The following is an 8,469-nucleotide window of genomic DNA, read 5'->3' as shown; positions in this document are numbered from 1 at the left end:
GCCGCCGGCACCTTATGCTTATCATTGGAATTGCAAGACTAGCAAGCAGTACTGTACTGCACCTACACTGCACCGAGACGGGAAGCCAGCCCAGCCAGTGTCCCGCTGTGTATATATAGATCTCCAATGTTCCATGGAGATGACGGAGATTAGGGTTCTCATTGGCGTCGGCGGTTGCAGCAGGTTGCCAGGTTTGGACGTTTGGTTTGGTGTGCAGGTTTTATGAGCACAAGGGGAGAGGGGGGTGGTCTGGATTGGAGACAGGGATGAGGCAGAGCATGGGATGGGGCCATCAACAAAAAAAAAAAAAACCGTTTCTTCCACTGCGAAAGAAGAGGGGTTCTTCATCAGGCACAGAAAAGATTGAGAGCTCCGCTGGTGTTGTTGCTCCCTCCCCTGCACTGCCTCTTCCCTGGCTCCCCCATCATACCCGGCCCATCATCCCTCCCTCTATCGATGCCCTTTTGTTTTTTTTGCCTGCTTATTATTATCTTTTCATAGTACAAGTAGCAATTTTGGTTTTTTTTCTTGGCATTCTTTCTGGTATAGAGAATACTAGCTGCAACATTTCATATTGAACTGGCCTATCACATTTGTTATTTGTACTACCCCTCTAGCCTCTAAGTAGCCCGAATATTTTTTAACTCAAATCTACTTTCCACTTTCTTCCTCCCGTGGATGTTGAGACAAAACCTATGACTTCGTGTGTTCTTATAGTGGACTCTATTTACTTGTACTTGAAGCTATTTTTAGTACAGATCAGGGGGACGCCACTCCGACGGATGCAGTGGCGGAGCCACCACTAGGGCGAGCCCGGGCGGCCGCCCTAGGTGCTTCTAGACGAGATCTAGAGCATACTGTTAACAACAAAGGTAGCGGAGAACAAGAAGTAGGATGGATCTGAGGAACATAAGAAGAACAAAGGAGAACAAGGAATTAACTTTCAAAGGACAAATTACTTGAGTAAAGAGTAAGAGTTCATATAAGTTGTTCGATACTCCTCCTCGTATGCACTCAGTATTTTAACCAGCGACTCTCTTGCATTTATATGGGTTGGGCTTGATACGTGCGCGCAGGCACATCTAGCGAACCCATTCGCTGCCACCAAAACTAATACTAGTCTTTCTGGTGGGGCTGTCCATAGTGGTAGATGCTTCCTCCGGTTCGTGGGTGCTGACAATATCCCCCGTTCTCAACTCCGATCGGGGCTCATGACGGTGCGATGACGCCCCCCTCCCCCGAACGTGAGGACGACGGTCATCTACTGCCAAGAGTTGCGAGACTCAGATTGGGCCAATGGAGCACTACAAGAGAGGACTTCGTGATCTCGTGGACCATCCGGTCGAGTGGGCTGTAGCCTCTTAAGAGGTTCAGCCTAGCCCCAGCCCAACGCTGCGTCTTCTTGCCACCAGACGCTGCTGGCGATTTTGGCAGTTCACCATCCACCCCCCTTCCTGCAGTCCCGCTCAGGCACTCACGCCGACGCATTGCTATCGTTGCATGATGGCGCTCCGCGTCCGTCCGTCCGTCCTGCAACCCCAACTCGACACCCGCCAGCCGCGTCAGCGGATCCCGTGCACCGCTGCCGCGGGCGCTTACAACCGGGCAGCAATCTTCGGCGCATCACTTTGGCCGTGCGAAAATTTTGATGTTGAACTCCGCCCTAGGTCATTTTTTGGGCTGACTTCGCCACTGGACGGATGGAAGGAAAGGCAACAGCTGAAGATTCAAGATTGCTCTGAACAAGGCCATTGGAAATGCCTATTAGATGCCAATTCATAGTTACATTTCCATATTTGTTTTTCATGTATCAGTTTCTTCTGTATATACATATTGTATATACATATGTAATCTAGTAAAGAATAGGTTTTGGAGGAGCCAAGTCCCATGGTGCTTCGTCGGCGAGCTCTGCATCCGGCATGGTCGCGTAGCAGCTACTGGTTTGGGGCTCCATGGGGTGGCTGTCTTACTGCGGCGTGAAGGTTTGGGTGTGGAAGTTGTAGGCGAAAGCTATGCTGGGTTCTTCAACTTGTGGCAACGGCGACGTCTGCGGACGTCTCAAAATGACTTTGAATTTTTTTTGATAGTGCGTTGCTTGAGAGAAACACAAGCGCACGAGAGAAACACAAAACGCACGGCCTGACGAACTACCAATAGATTTGGAAGACAACAATCATTTTTTGGTCATTTGGGGCCTAGTGCAGTCGGCCCACTTGCACTTGGCCATATACACTCGCCTGCCATCCGCGTCGCAAGATCATCATCGACACCTACGGCGGCTGGGGCGCCCACAGCTGCGGCGCCTTCTCAGATGGCAGCAATAGAGTTTACGTGCCTATGATTCTCCACAAATAGCACACGAGTTTGCAATTTTCGTTGCAACAGAATCTCCAAAAAAAACCATCAATTAGCTGTGTAAAATTTATGGCTAGTATAAACCCACCTGATGTAGTATCCTTGGTGCGGATTATTTTGTTATTAGGATTATGGAACTATGTAACTACTCCAACAAAGGTATAAAAAAAAGGTAAAAAAAGATTCATATGGCCTCTGGCCACTGTGAAAGGCTGAAAGGTAAACAGTTGATACTGCAATTGGCAACAGAGGGCACAGGCTGGATCTTTGCATGTTTCCACAAGTAGCCAACTTGATTACTTGAACCAGTGCCCACTGTCCAGTGGTGATTGTCCTGACTGAAGCAAACAAACTACGAGTAGCAAAGATGGGCACCAAAACCTGCTGCGCAGTGAAATCTGTGGACCTCCTAATGGACAGACCCTACGGTGCTGGCCTCAATCAGGAGCAGCCGCAGAACGCCGATCGTTGCTGGCATCAGATCAGGCCATCAGGGCCGAGGCAAAGGCAGCAGTTTCGGCTGCTCGCTGCTGCTGCTCGCTGCTGCCTGCAGAGGGCATGGTGTGCAAAATGTGGCCGCGGCCGCCCGCTGAGCCGGGCGGCCGCCGGCGACGATCGGGCCCGGTGGCGGTGGGCGGGGGCGGAGGCGGAGGCGGAGGCGCGGAGCTTGCCTGGCCGCGGATCTGGATGCGAGTGCGAGCACGCCACGCGAGACGTGACCGTAGCGGCAGGTGGAGCAACCTGGCATGGAGCCGGCGTCCAGCCACACGCCGGCGGCGACGGGCAGGCTTGACCGTTTCCGCGATCCGACCCTGCCGGTGGCCCCGGCGACGGGGCTCGCCCGGAGCAGCGCGGCCGCGCACATGTTTGACCGAGCGAAGCAAATGCCAAAAAAAGGGAAACGGACACAAGTGTGTGTGAGATGGCAAACTTTTTGTCTTGCACTACTACACTGGTTTTGTGAGATGCCAAAAAAAAGGGTCACTTTTTTCTTCTTTTTTTTTTTAAAAAAAAACCATGAGACTCGCTAGGGGCACGGACACTCTTTGTTTTTTTTAATTATGATGAAGACGCAATCATGATTTAGTACTGGCATCCATTCGAAAACCAAAACAGTTGACACTGACAGCCATGAACGGGTTAGCGAGAATTCCTTCAACTATTGGCAGTCAACTTGACATCACCGGCCACATGGAGCCGGCGTGCAGCCACACGCCGCCTGCCCGTCCGCGACCCGACACCGTGTTGGTAATCCCGACAGCCGGAGCTCCGGCGATCGCCGGAACGGCGCAGCCAATGCCACGCACGTGTTTGGCCGGCTATTTTCGCCGTAACCTGAGCAAAGCAGCAACGCCAAAAATGGGAGGGAGAGAAAAAAAAACCAAACAAACACGCCCAAGTGTGAGATGGCATACCTTTTGCTTTGTAGTGCATTGGTTTTTCAGTGAAAATAGACTGAAAAATGTCAGATCACACCATCTGGCTGATGAGAAATCGTCGGCGTGTCGTCTGGCCGCGACGCCTGCCGGCCTTTCAGGGCTAGTTTGGCGGCGGGTGATAATTAAACCAGGGAAGATAGCCCTTCACGGGAATTTCCTTCGACGACGGGATCCCCCTCCATCCATAGGGACAATACTCCCTGCAGGGGAGATTACCCTGCCGCCGTTTGGAAGCTGCTTAAATCACCTGTCTGTCGGCACTTGCATGCTTTATATTCATTGGTGTATTGCAATAGAGAAGCAGTAGGCATTATGGTTTTACTAGTCCATGTAAGCAATATTTTATCTAAAGATAAGCGAATACAAAATACAAAGTGCGAGAAGTTATAATAGTCCATACAAGCTTAATCTATATATTATGAAGATATCATCCAAAATAGCAGAATTGTTACGGTATGGTCCTTGGGGTAACAAGCATATTCCATATAAGCTTAATCCATCTCGACTAGCATCAACGTAATCCTGACGACAAGACATGGCCAAAATGATTCACACCATGCAAATCCTATATTACAAACTACTTTGACCAAATAGTGAATTACATACCATGGAGATAAATTACTAGCTAGGTAGTAGTTTCTTCCAGGAAAACCAAAGAAAAATCACGTGGATCAATAAAAGCAGAAGCAACATGTGAGCTACTTGTGTGTTTAATTCACAGCAACACAATAATAAACTGTAAGCCGCACTTGCGCCATTCCTATCACAAAAATTATTTTAGCTTCTATGTATTTCTTCCACCAAGTGCTCTGCAAGCAACATGAAAAAAAAACCCTCATAAGCTGAATGCTAAATATTGAATGCATTGCAGGGACCAAATAAACTCAAGAGGCTATAGAATGCTGAATTCTGAGCTAAAAAAACCAATAATACAAAATACATATATCATGCTGAATGCTAACAGATGCGGAACCAAAACTAATTGTTAAGCTAGAAAATATTTTATTTGAGAAGCTTCCAGACATTGAGTTAATAACATATTGTATTTTTCAACTACCAGATTTTATTTTATCATGCAATAGATCAATACTACTATTAGAACACTCAATCCATGCCTGCTTAATGCAACAGCACCAAAAAAACATGATAACCAATAGTAAATAGCTACAGCTAAAGGGTTGGCAAAATATTATCTCTAGAACAATTATTGTTGACAATCTACTCTAGAAAAGCATATCGACAGTCAAATTTCAAGTGCAAGACCAAAAATAGAAAAGTATTTCAGGGAACATATACTGAGCACTCTGCAGGTAGCACAAATTGACACATGACTTAGTTTAGATACTCATCTTTTGTAACTGTACTTATTTTTCTAGTCAGATCTGATCAGACAAGTTTTAACTAAGTACACTGAGCATATTCAAAGAGACATACCTGATTTTTTTTAGCCAAATTAGTCGAACATCAGGATTTGTATGATAATTCAAACTGTACTATCAAATGTGAACTTATATGAGCCAAAGTCTGTCATATGACAAGCAACAACAAAAAATGCAGATACAAAATAATTCATAAACTTAAAAATAATTACTGCTATATATAATAATCATGCTCCTTTTATAGTATCTAACTATCTGAGAGAAAACTGACGGGAAGAAATGTTCAGCTCAGTAAAATAACATTGGTCAAATTCTCAAGCCAGCGCTAGAAACAATAGGAAAACACTCGACAAGATTATTTTGTCATGCACACTAACATGTGGACCCATTGACATCTACACAGCGGCAATTGCCAAATAAAATGTGAAACGCTAAGCAATTGACTCTATAAAAAAAAGGACTCAATATTTTTTTTGGATATGATGTCTCCACTGTCGTAAGCACTTATGTTTCAGAGCAAGGATGCCACCAACTATACTCATGAGGCAGGGAAAAGGATAATATTCTGGGCCTCTTGATATAATAAAGACAGGAACTAGGTAGGAACCAGGAAGTATCACAATAATAATCCGATGACAAAATTGAAACACGCTATAATCGGTGAACTATTGTCTGCGGTTGACAGTATGAAGCAGCATAAATCCACAAAAAAAGAATGATGATAAACTAGTAGAGAAAAAAATCTAAAATTGATGCAAGAAGCTGGATCCGCTTGCTTTTATTATCTAGAACAAGAGGACGACCTAGGAAGGGCCAGGGAGAGGAAGAGGAGCATGTGATCCGCTCACTGCATTCAGCAGCCAAGGTCCGGGTCTAGCTTGCTCTGCTTCAACAGGATCTACAAGAAAAAGGTGTGGGGAGAAGAGAGGAGAAACAACCCTAGCGGGAGCACAGGAGAGGGGGTGGGGAGGGGGATCCACCTGATGCGAAGGAAGAAGTCGTTGTAGAGAAGCCTGTGGAGGAGACGCTACAGGCGCGAGGTCGTCGGAGTAGGTCGGCAGGCGGCGACGGCGGTGCTCTTCTGTTCGACTCCGCGAGTCGAAGATTGCGAGACGAGAGACGGGGAGTGCTCCCCGGTGTCTAAAGCTCGGGCGGTATTCCCGGTGGAAATTGGGCTCACCCGGGCCGGGAAACCCCAAGCTACGAGCTTCCAAAGGCGTCCGCTGGACTCCGCATGGGAGAATCCCGCGTGGGCTGCTAGCCCGGGGAAACGACGAGGATTCTGGCAGGGAAGAGGGCTTCCAAACTAGACCTCAGGGTGCCGTCGGGGTGGTTTCGCTGATCGGTGGCCGGATACCGGCCATCACCGCACCACAATTGAGCCCACAATAGCCACATGGTTTACTATCTTATATAAAATGCATTCATCGCGTGCACCGACGGTCTTCTAGCTCCGGAGAAAATATCTATAAAAAAAGCGTTGTGCTTGCTCCTTTTTAAGTATATACATGTGATTTTAATATTAATTAAGATGAACTAATTAGGTCATTCTAAATGGATGAAATGTCTAGCTTGTCAATTCCCGTTTATTGTGCGTGAGACAGCGAGAGCCTGTACAAAGGGGGGGGGGGGAAATAAAATGGAAACCGACTTGAAAGTGGAAACCAGACACTCTATCCCCTTGGCGTGATCACGACGTATAATTATATTGGATCACAGTTGTTCTTCATAAAGGGACTTATGTGCTGAAGAGTTTTACTGACTTTAATGACGACTCAACTCTGCTAACTAGAGAGCTCGCGGGCATTTATTTACTAATTTGCTTCTTAGTGTACACGAAGTTTGTTTTTTCTTTCTCTATCCGAGTGATTAAGCGTACGTGAACCAAAACAGCTTACAAGGGTCAGCTAGAATTCAACTGCTGCTATACTGGACTTGTTGAAAATAAAGTACACAAACTTTCCTTCAAGTTTCCCCCAACTATTTATCCCACGTCTTCGCTGTTCTCCTTGTACATGTTTTTAGTTTCGAATTCTGTGAGATGAAAGTTAACATCAGATACTGTGTTGCAAAATGAATAAGAATATTTCTACTGTCGTTTTTCACCTATCTTTCTCTGCTGTACTATTTTTGACCGTCGAATATGACAAACATGATGATATGATGGGGCAGAGGCAGGATCCGGTTTGGCGTGTAGCGCGTTTGGCCAAGAAACAAACTTTGCCAGTGGGCGGTGGTGGCTTGTTGGTTCCATTGAGCTGTGGACGGTGGACCCATACCGGCCATCACAACCATACGAGCCCCATTTACATACAATTGCTATCGTTTACATGCGGTTGTAGGTCCATGTCCACCAGCTAAAGCTCATAATTCGCAGCATCCATGAAGGCACATGCATGGAGCCTGCTACCCTTGCCATTTTTTTTATTGTGAAAACGCAAGCATAATTAATATCATGCATAGTACGTGAAGCATCAAAGCAGCAAATATCCGATCGCCAGGGAAATAATATCTTGGTTTCCATGGCGGAAAGAAAACATCATGTGGGTGCATATATTATTTTATCTTTTCTAAATATATAGTTTTCTATATATTTAGACATTATATATATATATGGAGTAGGTGCGTAGTGTAGCAAAAACGATGTATTTAGACAAACAAAACAACTTATAATTTAGGACAGATGGAGACCTTACAAAGAGAGATATCATTTGAGAATGGAAAAATCAACCCATAAATTTAGCATAAAGATTTGTTTGGAGGTTGGAAGTGTAGATTCTCATTAACAGCCGATTTATGGACCTCTAATCAAAATACTGGATATATGGTAATCACTTGTCATTACATTGATGAAGATTGGAAAGTTCAGAAGAGAATCATTAAATTTTTTGTGGTCAAAACACCACATGATGAGTTCAATCTTTATATTGTAATGCCGAAAGCCATCCGATATTACAATATTGAGGACAAACTTTTTAGCATTACATTGCATAATATGCAAGTGCTAACAAATCGATGATGGATTTGTTACAGGAAAATCTATTAGCGAAATATATGCTGCATTGCAATGAAGATCTATTTCATGCCCGTTGTGCAGCTCATGTCCTTAATCTAATTGTAAAAGATGGCTTGGAAGTGATAGATGGAGTAATCAATGATATAAGAGAGAGCGTGAAGTAGGGTTCCATATCTAGAAAGGAGAAATTTGAGGAGATAATAGTAGAGATAGGCATAGGTTGTGGGAGTCGTTCTACACTAGATGTGCCGACACGTTGAAACTCTATTTGTGATATGTT

General features: G+C 45.2%; 2 long non-coding RNA genes across 2 annotated transcripts; one reads left to right on the top strand and one right to left on the bottom strand.

Annotated features, from left to right (window-relative positions):
• Nucleotides 1-48: 48 nt before the first annotated feature.
• LOC120706781 lies at nucleotides 49-2,105 on the top strand. The gene is made up of 2 exons (XR_005688428.1): nucleotides 49-970; nucleotides 1,145-2,105. It is a non-coding gene; the product is annotated as an uncharacterized LOC120706781 (long non-coding RNA).
• On the bottom strand, nucleotides 2,077-6,356 carry LOC120706783. Its single transcript, XR_005688429.1, has 2 exons — nucleotides 5,229-6,356; nucleotides 2,077-4,603 (listed from the first exon to the last, which is right to left on the bottom strand). It is a non-coding gene; the product is annotated as an uncharacterized LOC120706783 (long non-coding RNA).
• Nucleotides 6,357-8,469: the final 2,113 nt, after the last annotated feature.

This window comes from Panicum virgatum, chromosome 5K, assembly GCF_016808335.1.
Source record: "Panicum virgatum strain AP13 chromosome 5K, P.virgatum_v5, whole genome shotgun sequence".
NCBI classification, from domain to species: domain Eukaryota; kingdom Viridiplantae; phylum Streptophyta; class Magnoliopsida; order Poales; family Poaceae; genus Panicum; species Panicum virgatum.
This window is presented reverse-complemented; position numbering and strand designations above follow the sequence as displayed.